Raw genomic sequence first — 17,632 nt, forward strand, 5'->3', positions numbered from 1 at the left:
CTGGGGCCGAGCTGGGCTCTTCTATCTGGGGGCCCTGGGGCTGAACTGGGCTTTTCTATCCAGGGCCCGTGGGGCTGAGCTGGGCTCTTCTATCCGGGGGCCTCTGGGGCTGAGCTGGGCTCTTCTATCCGAGGCCCTGGGGCTGAGCTGGGCGCTTCTATCCAGGGCCCCTGGGACTGAGCTGGGCTCTTCCATCCGTGGCCCTGGGGCTGAGCTGGGCTCTTCTATCCGGGGCCCCTGGGGCTGAGCTGGGCTCCTCTATCTGGGGTCCTCTGTGGCCGAGCTGGGCTCTTCTATCTGGGGGCCCTGGGGCTGAGCTGGGCTCTTCTATCCGGTGGCATCGGGGCTGTGATGGTCTCTTCTATCCGGGTGCCCCGAGACTGATCTGGGCTCTTCTATCCGGGGGCCCCTGGGGCTGAGCTGGACTCTTCTATCTGCGGGCCCCAGGGGGGGCTGTGCTGGGCTCTTCTATCCAGGGCCCCTGGGGCTGAGCTGGGCTCTTCCATCCGTGGCCCTGGGGCTGAGCTGGGCTCTTCTATCCGGGGCCCCTGGGGCTGAGCTGGGCTCCTCTATCTGGGGTCCTCTGTGGCCGAGCTGGGCTCTTCTATCTGGGGGCCCTGGGGCTGAGCTGGGCTCTTCTATCCGGGGGCCTCGGGGCTGTGATGGTCTCTTCTATCCGGGTGCCCCGAGGCTGAGCTGGGCTCTTCTGTCCGGGGGCCCCTGGGGCTGAGCTGGACTCTTCTATCTGCGGGCCCCAGGGGGGGCTGTGCTGGGCTCTTCTATCCAGGGCCCCTGGGGCTGAGCTGGGCTCTTCTATCCGGGGGCCCTTGGGGCTGAGCTGAGCTCTTCTATCTGGGGGCCCCTGGGGCTGAGCTATACTCCTATCCGGGGGCCCTTGGGGCTGAGCTGGGCTCTTCTATTCGGGGGCACCTGGAGCTGAGCTGGGCTCTTCTATCGGGGCCCCGTTGGGCTGAGCTGGGCTCTTCTATCCGGGGGCCCTAGGGCTGAGCTGGGCCCTTCTATCTGGGGGGCCCTGGTGCTGATCTGGGCTCTTCTATCAGGGGCCCCTAGGGCTGAGCTGGGCTCCTCTATCCAGGGGCCCCTGGGGATGAGCTGGGATCTTCTATCCGGGGGCCCCTGGGGGTGAGCTGGGCTCTTCTCTCTGGGGGCACCTGGGGCTGAGCTGGGCTCTTCTATCCGGGGTCCCCTGGGACTGAGCTGGGCTCGTCTATCAAGGGCCCTGGGGGGATTTCCTTCGGGCCCTGGGGGTGTTTGTGGGCATCATGTATGTTAAAGAGGGGATCTGTGCTCTGCATCTTAATGCACTGTTAGGAATATGTGCACTGTGGTGCATCTTGCTGCACTGTGAGGAATCTGTGCTCTGTGGTGCATCTTGCTGCTCTGTGAGGGATCTGTGCACTGTGGTGCATCTTGCTGCACTGTGAGGGATCTGTGCACTGTGGTGCATCTTGCTGCACTGCGAGGGATCTGTGCACTGTGGTGCATCTTACTGCACTGTGAGGGATCTGTGCACTGTGGTGCATCTTGCTGCACTGTGAGCGATCTGTGCACTGTGGTGCATCTTGCTGCTCTGTGAGGGATCTGTGCACTGTGGTGCATCTTGCACTGTGAGGGATCTGTGCACTGTGGTGCATCTTGCTGCACTGTGAGGGATCTGTGCACTGTGGTGCATCTTGCTGCACTGTGAGGGATCTGTGCACTGTGGTGCATCTTGCTGCACTGTGAGGTATCTGTGCTCTGTGGTGCATCTTGCTGCACTGCGAGGGATCTGTGCACTGTGGTGCATCTTACTGCACTGTGAGGCATCTGTGCACTGTGGTGCATCTTGCTGCACTGTGAGGGATCTGTGCACTGTGGTGCATCTTGCTGCACTGTGAGGGATCTGTACACTGAGGTGCATCTTGCTGCTCTGTGAGGGATCTGTGCACTGTGGTGCATCTTGCTGCACTGCGAGGGATCTGTGCACTGTGGTGCATCTTGCTGCACTGTGAGGCATCTGTGCACTGCGGTGCATCTTGCTGCACTGTGAGGGATCTGTGCACTGTGGTGCATCTTGCTGTACTGCGAGGGATCTGTGCACTGTGGTGCATCTTGCTGCACTGTGGGTGATCTGTGCACTGTGGTGCATCTTGCTGCACTGTGAGGGATCTGTGCACTCTGGCGCATCTTGCTGCACTGTGAGGGATCTGTGCACTGTGGTGCATCTTGCTGCACTGTGAAGGATATGTGCACTGTGGTTCATCTTGCTGCAGTGCAAGGGATCTGTGCACTGTGGAGCATCTTGCTGCACTCTGAGGGATCTGTGCACTGTGGTGCATCTTGCTGCACTGTGTGGGATCTGTGCACTGTGGTGCATCTTGCTGCACTGCGAGGGATCTGTGCATTGTGGTGCATCTTTCTGCACTGTGAGGGATCTGTGCACTGTGGTGCATCTTGCTGCACTGTGAGGGATCTGTGCACTGTGGTGCATCTTGCTTCACTGTGAGGGATCTGTGCACTGTGGTGCATCTTGGATCTCTGCACTGTGGTGCATCTTGCTGCACTGTGTGGGATCTGTGCACTGTGGTGCATCTTGCTGCACTGCGAGGGATCTGTGCATTGTGGTGCATCTTTCTGCACTGTGAGGGATCTGTGCACTGTGGTGCATTTTACTGCTCTGTGAGGGATCTGTGCACTGTGGTCCATCTTGCTGCACTGTGAGGGATCTGTGCACTGTGGTGCATTCTGCTGCACTGTGAGGCATCTGTGCACTGTGGTGCATCTTGCTGCACTGTGAGGGATCTGTACACTGTGGTGCATCGTGCTGCTCTGTGAGGGATCTGTGCACTGTGGTGCATCTTGCTGCACTGTGAGGGATCTGTGCACTGTGGTGCATCTAGCTGCACTGTGAGGGATCTGTGCACTGTGGTGCATCTTGCTGCACTGTGAGGGATCTGTGCACTGTGGTGCATCTTGCTGCACTGTGAGGGATCTGTGCACTGTGGTGCATCTTGCTGCACTGTGAGGGATCTGTACACTGTGGTGCATCTTGCTGCTCTGTGAGGGATCTGTGCACTGTGGTGCATCTTGCTGCACTGTGAGGGATCTGTGCACTGCGGTGCATTCTTGCTGCACTGTGAGGGATCTGTACACTGTGGTGCATCTTGCTGCTCTGTGAGGGATCTGTGCACTGTGGTGCATCTTGCTGCACTGTGAGGGATCTGTGCACTGTGGTGCATATTACTGCACTGTGAGGGATCTGTGCACTCTGGTGCATCTTGCTGCACTGTGAGGGATCTGTGCACTGTGGTGCATCTTACTGCATTGTGAGGGATCTGTGTACTGCGGTGCATCTTGCTGCACTGTGAGGGATCTGTGCACTGTGGTGCATCTTGCTGCACTGTGAGGGATCTGTGCACTGTGGTGCATCTTGCTGCACTGCGAGGGATCTGTGCACTGTGGTGCATCTTGCTGCACTGTGAGGAATCTGTGCACTGTGGTGCATCTTGCTGCTCTGTGAGGAATCTGTGGACTGTTCACTCATTGTCATGACACCATCCACTGAGGGAGAAATCTGTGACAGTCAAACCTGATTGTTCTGTCTTATGAAGTTATTGAGACTGTAATCTACTTGTTTGTTTATTTTATAAGTGGACCTTTGAAGGGAGTGAGCGGGTTAAAAAAGGAGACAAATGTAAAACTTAATTTGGTGCAGAGTCGGAAAGTTGTTTGAATACACACAGTCCTACCAAATATAAAAATTACCCACAGAAACAGGAAAAATAGAAAACTTTGTCCAGTTTAATTCTATCAGTTTCTTACATATAATTAATGAAATTCAGGCTATTTCCAGTTCACTCCTAAAGACTGGAGGCGGCAGTTCAGTCAGCGGCCACCAGAGGGCGTTCCTCGCCTGCTGATAAAACCCACTGAGCTGCACATTGGATGAAGGGAGAAGGGTTTCCTCTTCCGGGTCAGCGGCGGCAGAGACAGCACCAGCAGCTGCGGTGACATCACTTCCGGCCTCTCCTGGTGTTTGCAGCCTGCAGCAGAGGAGGAAGGAACCCTGTCTGTCTGTGCAGTTACCTTCATCTGCAGACCCCCCTCAGACCCCAGATCTGCCCCTCCCACCCCCAGAACTCCAGGGGAAGTAGAGAGCCTGGACATGTCTGCATAGGTCTCTGCTCAGGTAGCAGATTGTCAGCACCATCTGCTGTGTTTGTAGAAATAGACTGAATAATCCTTGAGGGAATCTCTGCAGGAGCCGGGCTGAGATGGGCTCTTCTATCCGGGGCCCCTGGGGCTGAGCTGGGCTCTTCTATCCGGGGCCCCTGGGGCTGAGCTGGGCTCTTCTATCCGGGGGCCCTGGGGCAGAGCTGGGCTCTTCTATCCGGGGGCCCTGGGGGTTGTGCTGGGCTCTTCTATCCGGGGGCCCTGAGGCTTAGGCGTGTACTTCTATCCGGGGCCCCTTGGGCTGAGCTGGGCTCTTCTATCCGGCGGCCCCTGGGGCTGAGCTGGGCTCTTCTATCCCGGGCCCCTGGGGCTGAACTGGGCTCTTCTATCCGGGGGGCCCTTGGGGGCTGAGCTGGGCTCTTCTATCCTGGGGCTGAGCTGGGCTCTTCTATCCAGGGCCCCTTGGGTTGAGCTGGGCTCTTCTATCCAGGGGCCCCTGGGGCTGAACTGGACTCTTCTATCCTCAGGCTCCAGGGGGGGGCAGAGCTGGGCTCTTCTATCTGGGGGCCCCTGAGGGGCTGAGCTGGGCTCTTCTATCCAGGGCCCCTGGGGCTGAGCTGGTCTATTCTCTCCGGGGCCCCTGGGGAGGGCTGGACTCTGCTATCTGGTGCTGAGCTGGGCTCTTCTATCCAGGACCCCAGGGTTCTACTATCTGGAGGCCCCTGGGGCTGAGCTATACTCTTCTATCCGGGGGCCCTTGGGGCTGAGCTGGGCTCTTCTATCCGGTGGCCCCTGGGGCTGAGCTATACTCTTCTATCCAGGGGCCCTTGGGGCTGAGCTGGGCTCTTCTATCTGGGGGCCCCTGGGGTTGAGCTGGGCTCTTCTATCTGGGGGCCCCTGGGGATGAGCTGGGCTCTTTGATCGGGGGCCCCTGGGGCTGAGCTGGGCTCTTCTATCCGGGGGCCCTGGGGGCTGAGCTGGGCTCTTATATCTGGGGGCCTCTGGGGGGGGTCTGGTCTCTTCTATCCGGGGGCCCTTGGGGCTGAGCTGGGCTCTTCTATCCGGGGGCTCCTGGGGCTAAGCTGTACCCTTCTATCCGGGGGCCCTTGGGGCTGAGCTGTACCCTTCTATCCGGGGGCCCCTGGGGCTGAGCTGGGCTCTTCTATCTCGGGGCCCTGGTGCTGAGCTGGGCTCCTCTATCCGGGGGCCTCTGGGGCTGAGCTGAGCTCTTCTATCTGGGGGCCCCTGGGCTGAGCTGGGCTTTTCTATTTGGGGCCCCTGGGGCTGAGCTGGGCTCTTCTATCTGGGGCCCCTAGGGCTGAGATGTGCTCTTCTATCCGGGGCCCCTGGGACTGAGCTGGTCTATTCTGTCCGGTGGCTCTTGGGGAGGGCTGGGCTCTTCTATCCGGAGCTGAGCTGGGCTCTTCTATCCAGGGCTCCTGGGCTCTTCTATCCGGGGCCCCTTTGGCTGAGTTATACTCTTCTATCCGGGGCCCCTGGGGCTGAGCTGGGCTCTTCTATCCAGGGGCCCTAGGGGCTGAGCTGGGCTCTTCTATCCGCGGGCCTCTGGGGGGGCTGAGCTCTTCTATCTGGGGCCCCTGGGTCTGTGCTATACTCTTCTATCCAGGGGCCCTTGGGGCTGAGCTGGGCTTTTCTATCCGGTGGCCCCTGGGGCTGAACTATACTCTTCTATCCAGGGGCCCTTGGGGCTGAGCTGGGCTCTTCTATCTGGGGGCCCCTGGGGTTGAGCTGGGCTCTTCTATCTGGGGCCCCCTGGGTATGAGCTGGGCTCTTTGATCGGGGGCCCCTGGGGCTGAGCTGGGCTCTTCTATCCGGGGGCCCTGGGGGCTGAGCTGGGCTCTTCTATCTGGGGGCCTCTGGGGCTGAGCTGCGCTCTTCTATCCGGGGGCCACTGGGGCTGAGCTTGTCTATTCCATCCAGGGGCCCCTGGGGAGAGCTGCGCACTTCTATCCAGGGCCCCTTATGCTGAGCTAGTCTATTCTATCTGGGGGCCTCAGGAGCTGAGCAGGGCTTTTCTATCTGGGGCCCCTGGGGCTGAGCTGGGCTCTTATATCTGGGGGCCCTGGTGCTGAGCTGGGCTCTTCTATCCAAGGGCCTCTGGGGCTGAGCTGGGCTCTTCTATCCGGGGACCCCTGGGGCTGAGCTGGGCTCTTCTATCCAGGAGCCCCTGGGGCTGAGCTGGGCTCTTCTATCCTGGGCCACTGGGGCTGAGCTGGGCTCTTATATCCGGGGGCCCCTGGGCCCCTGGGCCTGAGCAGGGCTCTTCTATCCGGGGGCCTCTGAGGCTGAGTGGGCTCTTCTATCCGGGGCCCCTGGGGCTGAGCTGGGCGCTTCTATCCGCTGCCCCTGGGGCTGAGCTGGGCTCTTCGATCCGGGGCCCAGGGGCTGAGCTGGGCTCTTCTATCCGGGGACCTCTGGGGCTGAGCTGGGCTCTTCTATCTGGGGGCCCTTCTTTCCGGGGCACTGGGGCTGAGCTGGGATCTTCTATCCAGGGGCCCCTAGGGCTGAGCTGGGCTCTTCTATCTGGGGCCCCTGGGGCTGAGCTGGGCGCTTCTATCCGGGGCCCCTGGGGCTGAGCTGGGCTCTTCTATCCAGGGCCCTGGGGCTGAGCTGGACTCTTCTATCCGGGTGCCCATGGGGCTGAGCTGGGCTCTTATATCTGGGGGCCCCTGGTGCTGAGCTGGGCTCTTCCATCCAGGGCCCCTGGGGCTGAACTGAGCTTTTCTATCCAGGGCTCCTGTGGCTGAGCTGGGCTCTTCTATACGGGGGCCTCTGGGGCTGAGCTGGGCTCTTCTATCCGGGGCCCTGGGGCTGAGGTGGGCTCTTCCATCCGTGGCCCTGGGGCTGAGCTGGGCACTTCTATCCGGGGCCCCTGGGACTGAGCTGGGCTCTTCCATCCGTGGCCCTGGGGTTGAGCTGGGTGCTTCTATCCGGGGCCTCTGGGACTGAGCTGGGCTCTTCCATCCGTGGCCCTGGGGCTGAGCTGGCCACTTCTATCCGGGGCCCCTGGGACTGAGCTGGGCTCTTCCATCCGTGGCCCTGGGGATGAGCTGGGCTCTTCTATCAGTGGCCCCTGGGGTTGAGCTGGGTTCTTCTATCCGGGGGCCTCTGGGGCTGAGCTGGGCTCTTCTATCTGGGGCCCCTGGGGCTGAGCTGGGCTCATCTATCGCGGGCCCCTGGGGCTGAGCTGTGTGCTTCTATCTTGGGCCCCTGGGGGCTGAGCTCGGCTCTTCTATCCGGGGGGCCCTGGGCTGAGCTTGGGCCTTCTATCTGGGGGCCCCTGGGGCTGAGCTGGGCTCTTCTATCCAGGGGCCCCTGGGGCTGAGCTTGGCTCTTCTATCCGGGGGCCCCTGGGGCTGAGCTTAGCTCTTCTATCTGGGGCCCCTTGGGTTGAGCTGGGCTCTTCTATCCAGGGGCTGAGCTGGGCTCTTCTATCCAGGGCCCCTTGGGTTGAGCTGGGCTCTTCTATCCAGGGGCCCCTGGGGCTGAACTGGACTCTTCTATCCTCAGGCTCCAGGGGGGGGCAGAGCTGGGCTCTTCTATCTGGGGGCCCCTGAGGGGCTGAGCTGGGCTCTTCTATCCAGGGCCCCTGGGGCTGAGCTGGTCTATTCTCTCCGGGGCCCCTGGGGAGGGCTGGACTCTGCTATCTGGTGCTGAGCTGGGCTCTTCTATCCAGGACCCCAGGGTTCTACTATCTGGAGGCCCCTGGGGCTGAGCTATACTCTTCTATCCGGGGGCCCTTGGGGCTGAGCTGGGCTCTTCTATCCGGTGGCCCCTGGGGCTGAGCTATACTCTTCTATCCAGGGGCCCTTGGGGCTGAGCTGGGCTCTTCTATCTGGGGGCCCCTGGGGTTGAGCTGGGCTCTTCTATCTGGGGGCCCCTGGGGATGAGCTGGGCTCTTTGATCGGGGGCCCCTGGGGCTGAGCTGGGCTCTTCTATCCGGGGGCCCTGGGGGCTGAGCTGGGCTCTTATATCTGGGGGCCTCTGGGGGGGGTCTGGTCTCTTCTATCCGGGGGCCCTTGGGGCTGAGCTGGGCTCTTCTATCCGGGGGCTCCTGGGGCTAAGCTGTACCCTTCTATCCGGGGGCCCTTGGGGCTGAGCTGTACCCTTCTATCCGGGGGCCCCTGGGGCTGAGCTGGGCTCTTCTATCTCGGGGCCCTGGTGCTGAGCTGGGCTCCTCTATCCGGGGGCCTCTGGGGCTGAGCTGAGCTCTTCTATCTGGGGGCCCCTGGGCTGAGCTGGGCTTTTCTATTTGGGGCCCCTGGGGCTGAGCTGGGCTCTTCTATCTGGGGCCCCTAGGGCTGAGATGTGCTCTTCTATCCGGGGCCCCTGGGACTGAGCTGGTCTATTCTGTCCGGTGGCTCTTGGGGAGGGCTGGGCTCTTCTATCCGGAGCTGAGCTGGGCTCTTCTATCCAGGGCTCCTGGGCTCTTCTATCCGGGGCCCCTTTGGCTGAGTTATACTCTTCTATCCGGGGCCCCTGGGGCTGAGCTGGGCTCTTCTATCCAGGGGCCCTAGGGGCTGAGCTGGGCTCTTCTTTCCGCGGGCCTCTGGGGGGGCTGAGCTCTTCTATCTGGGGCCCCTGGGTCTGTGCTATACTCTTCTATCCAGGGGCCCTTGGGGCTGAGCTGGGCTTTTCTATCCGGTGGCCCCTGGGGCTGAACTATACTCTTCTATCCAGGGGCCCTTGGGGCTGAGCTGGGCTCTTCTATCTGGGGGCCCCTGGGGTTGAGCTGGGCTCTTCTATCTGGGGCCCCCTGGGTATGAGCTGGGCTCTTTGATCGGGGGCCCCTGGGGCTGAGCTGGGCTCTTCTATCCGGGGGCCCTGGGGGCTGAGCTGGGCTCTTCTATCTGGGGGCCTCTGGGGCTGAGCTGCGCTCTTCTATCCGGGGGCCACTGGGGCTGAGCTTGTCTATTCCATCCAGGGGCCCCTGGGGAGAGCTGCGCACTTCTATCCAGGGCCCCTTATGCTGAGCTAGTCTATTCTATCTGGGGGCCTCAGGAGCTGAGCAGGGCTTTTCTATCTGGGGCCCCTGGGGCTGAGCTGGGCTCTTATATCTGGGGGCCCTGGTGCTGAGCTGGGCTCTTCTATCCAAGGGCCTCTGGGGCTGAGCTGGGCTCTTCTATCCGGGGACCCCTGGGGCTGAGCTGGGCTCTTCTATCCAGGAGCCCCTGGGGCTGAGCTGGGCTCTTCTATCCTGGGCCACTGGGGCTGAGCTGGGCTCTTATATCCGGGGGCCCCTGGGCCCCTGGGCCTGAGCAGGGCTCTTCTATCCGGGGGCCTCTGAGGCTGAGTGGGCTCTTCTATCCGGGGCCCCTGGGGCTGAGCTGGGCGCTTCTATCCGCTGCCCCTGGGGCTGAGCTGGGCTCTTCGATCCGGGGCCCAGGGGCTGAGCTGGGCTCTTCTATCCGGGGACCTCTGGGGCTGAGCTGGGCTCTTCTATCTGGGGGCCCTTCTTTCCGGGGCACTGGGGCTGAGCTGGGATCTTCTATCCAGGGGCCCCTAGGGCTGAGCTGGGCTCTTCTATCTGGGGCCCCTGGGGCTGAGCTGGGCGCTTCTATCCGGGGCCCCTGGGGCTGAGCTGGGCTCTTCTATCCAGGGCCCTGGGGCTGAGCTGGACTCTTCTATCCGGGTGCCCATGGGGCTGAGCTGGGCTCTTATATCTGGGGGCCCCTGGTGCTGAGCTGGGCTCTTCCATCCAGGGCCCCTGGGGCTGAACTGAGCTTTTCTATCCAGGGCTCCTGTGGCTGAGCTGGGCTCTTCTATACGGGGGCCTCTGGGGCTGAGCTGGGCTCTTCTATCCGGGGCCCTGGGGCTGAGGTGGGCTCTTCCATCCGTGGCCCTGGGGCTGAGCTGGGCACTTCTATCCGGGGCCCCTGGGACTGAGCTGGGCTCTTCCATCCGTGGCCCTGGGGTTGAGCTGGGTGCTTCTATCCGGGGCCTCTGGGACTGAGCTGGGCTCTTCCATCCGTGGCCCTGGGGCTGAGCTGGCCACTTCTATCCGGGGCCCCTGGGACTGAGCTGGGCTCTTCCATCCGTGGCCCTGGGGATGAGCTGGGCTCTTCTATCAGTGGCCCCTGGGGTTGAGCTGGGTTCTTCTATCCGGGGGCCTCTGGGGCTGAGCTGGGCTCTTCTATCTGGGGCCCCTGGGGCTGAGCTGGGCTCATCTATCGCGGGCCCCTGGGGCTGAGCTGTGTGCTTCTATCTTGGGCCCCTGGGGGCTGAGCTCGGCTCTTCTATCCGGGGGGCCCTGGGCTGAGCTTGGGCCTTCTATCTGGGGGCCCCTGGGGCTGAGCTGGGCTCTTCTATCCAGGGGCCCCTGGGGCTGAGCTTGGCTCTTCTATCCGGGGGCCCCTGGGGCTGAGCTTAGCTCTTCTATCTGGGGCCCCTGTTGTTGAGTTGGGCTCTTCCATCCGGGGCCCTGGGGCTGAGCTGGGCTCTTCTATCCGGGGGCCCATTGGGCTGAGCTGGGCTCTTCTATCTGGGGGCCCTGGGGCTGAGCTGGGCTCTTCTTTCTGGGGCCCTGGGACACTGCTGGGATTTTCTATCCAGGGCCCCCTGGGGCTGAGCTGGGCTCTTCTATCCGGGGCCCCTGGGGCTGATGTGGTATATAAATAAATAATACCGGATCTAGGTTTTACTGGACATAGTAATAACAGATAGCTCAATAAATACGAGTCAAGATTCGAGGTAGTAGGAGTTTGCAGGTTTAATACAGCATAAAGGACAGGAACAGGACAACCTGCACAGGAATAGGAGGACAGGGCCCGGCAGCTGCCGGGGCTGGATCTGGGATGAGCGCGCTAGCTTTTAATAACAATACACAAGCATATATACTAAAACAGTTGCATTACAGTGAATACAATAGGCGGAGCAGTGGGTGTGGTCAATAGCAGTCGCGAAAGATAAGGGTGAAAGTGGGTTTAACAAGAGGCGTATACATAGACATGTGATGTAAACGTAACAGAATATGTCATAAATGGGGCGGAAACATGGAGGGGGCTACCTAACGAGCCGGGACCTCTAACCTAATGGTGCGCGCAAACTGACAATGACGTGTTACTGGGAGAAGCTGGGGGCTATGAACTCTGTGCTAGGAGCAGAGACTGAAGTCTGGAGAGTCAGGGCAACATGTGCCTAAACAATATCTAGTATCTGATGTTTAGAGAACATGTTGATAGAATCCAAAAGTTATCGGGGTAAAGGCTAACAGACTCTAGGACTGGTGCATGCATTATTCTACATGTAGTGCGTGATGAGGAATATTAAATGACCATAAATACAGTATTTCTCTTACATGGAGACGTAAAGGCTAGACAATGACGGAAACTATTGATGCGATCCAGTAGCTTAGGAATGCAGAGAAGGAGGGCTGGACTGATAACTAGAATCATAACATACTCTTGGCAGACTCAGAGGCAGAGCCAGGCTGAACCGGGCACTGTGAGGAAGGAAGTAAGTGAAGGGTCAGGAATACAGGTGGGGGCTGTATCGCTCCTTAGCGAGGGCTCAGGAGACAGGAGCTGAATCTGGTGTCCAGGCCCTTTTGAGGCCTAGAAACGGGGACTTTACAATGAAATAACGTGCACACTGAGAAACGTGGCAACGTAACTTTACATAGGCCTGATATTCGTAGTATTCACGAGAACTGGAAACTGACATACTAGAGATGGACACAACTGTAATTGCGTCTTTAATCGAACATGGGGAACACATATGCATATTAATCATGCACACATAACATAAGATGGAGGACACGTAGGGACACAGAACATGGCAAAATTTACTTTTCCACATTCCCTCCTTGTCACTACGTTTCCATCAGGAAACATCAATATTCATGATACCATCTATCATTTCATACAGTATCATTTGCTCGTCTCGAATTTTCTTGGAACGGGATCTAGAACGAGACTTGGGACTAGGAATACAAGAGGTAGCACAAATGCCACAAATCGCAGGGCCACATTGTATACAGAGGCAGCAACTGAATATGATCGCTACTGCAATACCTAGAAAGGACAAGACTTTCCATCCCCAGGCGGAAATTATATTCCAGAACCAACCGGACCATGTCCAGGTGCCTGGATCTTGGTGTAACTGATGGGCAATTTTATGGAGTCTGGTTATAGCTGAATAAACAGACGGCGTGTTATTAGGAATGAAAATGCAGCAACTAGATCCGATGACTCTACAGGCCCCGCCCCTATCGGCCAGTATGACGTCAAGGACGAGACGATTCTGGAGCACGACAAATCTCATAGCAGATTGCTCCTCGGTTAAGTTACCTAGGGCAGAGGCAGTCTCATTCACTACTGCTTCGAGGGTTCTGGTCAATCTACGTATTAACTTACTATTCTGGACAGGTCCTATAAAGAAGAAGAAGCCTTTATTGAAATCTGTATACTGTTCTAGAGCAGTTTCAGTATAATCGACAATTGGGGACTCGATCTCCCTTCTATGTCTAAAGTGTACTAGATGTGTGTTTCTATGATAATCAGATGGGGCTAGGAAAACAGGTGGCAGTAGGAAGGCAATGTAACAGGTTCCCTCCCAATCGAGGGGCAGACGAACATATGCGGTCTGACCACAAACAAAATAAGAATGACGTGAAGCTTTGAAAATATATTTCCCACTGTCACTATACTTGATAATAGTAGTACAATCACTATGTCCTACGTGTATGGAACCATTATTTCTGACACATAATTCGCCTTTAACTGGTAGTACTGAAATAGCAGGTAAATCTGGAGTAGGATCAGACTGAACATTCAGGACCATGAAATTCGAAAAATAATTACCTAAGTTATAAACTTCATTTTCTAGATCTAACCCTGTTCTGTGGGGAAGACCTTGCTTGTCTGGAAAACATGTACTGTTAAGAAAAGACATATCATTTGAGGATGACGTTAAAGTGGACCATGCTCCACACGAACCATTATGTGAAAATGGATAAGGAAAGAGTGGCAGAACTCCCTTCGGTGTCTGGAAAGGGGGGAGTCGACCACACACCCAACAATTAGTGGCATTGCTGGTCTGGTGTGAATAATGTAACATGCGGATAAAGGAATTATTACGCATAGCAAGACGATAAGAGAGTTCATGAGGAGGCAGATCACTAAACGTGTGCTCTACTGTAACATTAGAAGACTTATTTACATGAGAAACTGGAAAATACAAATAAAATGCATAACTGGTGCAGGTAGTCATAAGGCTGAAAAACAATATGAAACTTAGAAAAACGATACATCGGATTGAGTTTTGACTAACTCTCTCACTATGGGGGTCTATTTTATACATGTCAGAAACCGGTCTAACCGTTTCACCTAGGGGAGGACTTAGACAATCAAACTGGCTGACTTATTTTACTAGACCTTAATTTCTTCTTATACTCCTGTTGCGGAGTTTTCTCTAACAGGGAGGGTTCAGTATCATTGTCTTTTGCGGGACAGTCCTTAAGAACAGTACTTTGGCAGTCCTTCAAATCCTCGGAAATGTTCTTAGAAACAGGCTTCAATCCATAAAATTGTTTCACATGTGACAGGTGGACCCAGCCCTTCCTGCCTTCCAGCTTGATGGCAGTACGGGTGGCCAGGAGGACCTGTCGGGGTTCCTTCCAGCGAGGCTCCAGCGGACTTGAACGATCAAAGTTCCGGACAAGAACCATGCATCCGGGAACGATTTCATGCGGTGCCACCTCGGTATTGTCTGGAAATGCGGCAGCAACCTGTGAACGACAAGAGTTGAGGGCAGACATCAAGGAAGCTAGGTAATCTGTCAGCATATTACTTGAAACATCGGTAATACTTCGAGGCCTAGGTGTACCCCACATGTTAGGGGGGCGGCCGAATACGACCTCATACGGAGACAGACCTGATCTGGAATGTGCGACCATGCGCATATAAAATAAGGCAACTGGCAGAGCTACTATCCAGTCTACACCTTTCTCTTTACATACTTTGGCAATTCGGATTTTCAGAGTCTGGTTATGTCTCTCTACGAGACCGGCTGCTTCTGGATGGCGTACACAATGGAACTTCCACTGGTACCCTAACAACAGGGAAACATGTTTCATCAACTCAGATGAGAATGGCTGGCCGTTATCAGAATATACGACTCTAGGGAGTCCATAACGGGGGAAGAATTCACGAACCAACTGCTTAGCAGTAGTCGTGGCTGTGTAATCTGGGACTGGATATGCCTCTGTCCACCTGGACAAAGCGCATACAACTACAAGGACATACTTGAAACCTCGACATCGCTCCATCTGAATGTAATCCATCTGGAGGACTTCAAAAGGGTGGTCAGGGGGCTGGAATCCACCTTGTTCCACCGGGACACTTTTACCTGGATTAAACTGACAACATATCATACAGGTACGGACTTTCTGCTTGGCTGCAGCTCGTAAATGCTTGTTGAACCAAATGTTCTGGATACTGTCTAACATAGCTTTTTCTCCTAAATGTGCTGGACTATGTGCGGTATTGATAATGACTTGAACCTTAGAGTCGGGGAGAAACCATGTGGCTCTACCCTTAGTCACCCATCCCTGATCTGTCTGGACCCCTCCTTGTTCGGACCATTTCTTGATTTCATCGGGAGTAGCATGTAACTGGATATCTATGACATCTTGAGTAGGGTCCTTAACTGTCATACATGTAGTCTGATCTGGAGTATGTGTCTGTGTCGGATTAACTGAAATGTCTGGAGTCTGTGCTGTAAGCTTGGCTGTGCGATCTGCTAGATCATTACCTTGAGAAATAGTGTCAGTAACTTTTGTATGTGCTTTGCACTTCATAATAGCAATAGATGTCGGTAAATGTATGGCATCTAACAGAGCTTGAATAAGGAGACCATGCTGAATCTTGGTTCCATGAGAAGTCATGAAACCTCTCTCCTGCCAGAGCACTCCAAAGTCGTGTACAACTCCAAATGCGTAGCGTGAATCTGTGTAAACATTAACTTTCAAGTCCTTGGCGTGTATGCAGGCTTGAGTCAGAGCAACTAGCTCTGCTGCTTGAGCAGACAGGGTGTCAATACGGTGTGTTTCAATAACGTCAGTGTCAGTAGTCACTGCATACGCGGCTACTAGTTCTCCTGTACTTGTTCTCATACATGAACCATCCACATAAAGTGTCAGGTCGGGATCTGGTAATGGAATATCTGTCAGATCTTGTCTTGGCTTTGTCATAATGTTAACTACTTCCACACAGTCGTGTGTGGCAGGATTTGAATTAACTGACGGTAACAGTGTAGCAGGATTTAAAACGTTGCAGCGTCTGATTTCTATGTGTGGCTGGAACAATGTCAATTCATAACCTGTTAAACGTGCAATTGTCAAGTGCTGAGTTTGTGTTCGGTTTAAAAGAACTTCCACGGAGTGTGGACCTTGTACTGTCAGGGAGTGTCCTAACACTATGGAATCACTTTGTCTGATAGCTAGTGCTGTGGCTGCAACTGACTTGAGGCACGCAGGCAGAGCCTGGGCTACAGGATCTAATGTGCTCGAAAAATAAGCACAAGGCTTGTACTGTCCTGCTTGATCTTGTGTGAGAACAGATAATGCTGTACCTTCGCGTTCTGTGACGAAAAGTGTAAAAGGCTTACTGTAGTTCGGTGTAGCTAGAACTGGAGCTTGGCATAAAGCTTTCTTTAACTCATTGAAACTAAGTGTATGTTCAGATGACCAAGGGAGGACAGTCGATACGGCTGCCTCCTGTGTCGTTAACTGTATCAGTGGTTTAGCTAGAAATGCATACTGAGGAATCCATTGTCTACAATAAGAAGTAAGGCCGATAAAAGCACGTACCTCCTTCTGTGTCTTGGGCTGAGGAAGACTCGCTATTAACTGGATACGGTCTGGTGTCAACTGCCTACCCCACTTGGACAGTAAGTGGCCTAAGTAGATCACTTGCTGTACACAGAATTGAAGCTTCGAAGGGGACACCTTGTGCCCCATCTCGGCAAGGAAATACAAGACTGTAAGTGATGCTCGCTCGCAAGCACGTTCAGAACGGGCTGTGATCAGTAGATCATCGACATACTGGAGCAGGGCAGTGTCAGCTGGCATGTGAATGTTGTCTAGTTGTCTCTTGAGTGCTTGACTGTAAATACTAGGACTTTCTGTGAAACCTTGAGGAGCGCGTGTGAACATATAGCTCCTTCCATTTAAACAAAATCCGAAAAGAAACTGGCTGTCTGGATGAATGGGTACACTAAAAAACGCGTTCTTGAGGTCTATGACTGTGAAAAATGATGCTTCTGAATCAATGGCTGTCAATAGGGAAGAAATATCTGGGACAACTGGGTACTGGGGAACAATACATTTATTGAGTTCTCGAAGGTCAATTACTAATCGATATACTGGGGGTGCATTTGGATCAGTACGTTTCATGACAGGAATGATCGGAGAATTACATACATTGGAGTCAGTTTCTACAACTACCCCTTGAGCCATGAGCTCGTCAATAATTTTGGATAAGGCTGCTACAGCCTCAGGTGGCAATCTGTACTGTCTGATTCGTGGCAGGACTACACCTGGCTTGAGAGTCACACGATGGGGTGTGATTTGCATAAAGCCAACATCAGTTGGACCTTGTGCCCATAGATGCTGCGGAACATTAGACAATCTCGGATCAAGATCTCGTAATACATAGTGACCCTTGAAGTCACGTAGGAACAATCGTATTCCCTCTGGGGAGCAGCAAATAACTGCACCTAATTCTTTCAGTGTCTTAATTCCTAACAAATTTTCTGGGCATGACTTTGTAAGTAACAGGTCAGTAGTGCGGGACAATGGACCTACTTCTAGAGTAACTGGCTGAGATATCTCGTTTACAATAGGCTTTCCTGAAAATCCAAGGGAAACATTTCTAGAGCCTGAGAGCGGAGCCCCTGGAACTTCGGCGTGACTGATGGTGGTCCTACTTGCCCCTGTATCAATCAGAAACTTTCTGTCTTTCCCTAGTACTTGACTATGAACATAGGGACCTTCTTGATCTACAGGTATCTCGATGAGAGGCAAGCCTACCTCCCTCTCTAGGCTGTTTCATGAGTACGGCTGATACTCTGGATACTCGGACTGAGCATACTGGTACATCTGCTGTGTAACATGCTGTGTTGCAGCAATAGGCTGCGGTGCTGTAGCTGTCTGTTGTGCATTCTGTGGCTGAGAAGTCTGTGAAACTTGTTCTTGTCTAGGCGGACGTGGTCTTTCTTTAGTCTTACCGGTAGCTATGTTGTGTTTCAGAACTGCACACTCGTTTATAAAATGACCTGGCTGTTTACAATAATTGCAGTTTCCTTTAACGGGAGCTGCAGGATGACTGGCTTGATTCGGACCCCTCTTCTGACTGTCTTGAGGAACGGATTGTGCAACTAGTACTTTCATTTTCGTGTCTTTCATACGCTTTCTCTCGTGTTCTTGCTCTTCTCTGAT

This window comes from Lissotriton helveticus (genome assembly GCF_964261635.1).
Source record: "Lissotriton helveticus chromosome 1_1 unlocalized genomic scaffold, aLisHel1.1 SUPER_1_unloc_46, whole genome shotgun sequence".
Classification (NCBI taxonomy): domain Eukaryota; kingdom Metazoa; phylum Chordata; class Amphibia; order Caudata; family Salamandridae; genus Lissotriton; species Lissotriton helveticus.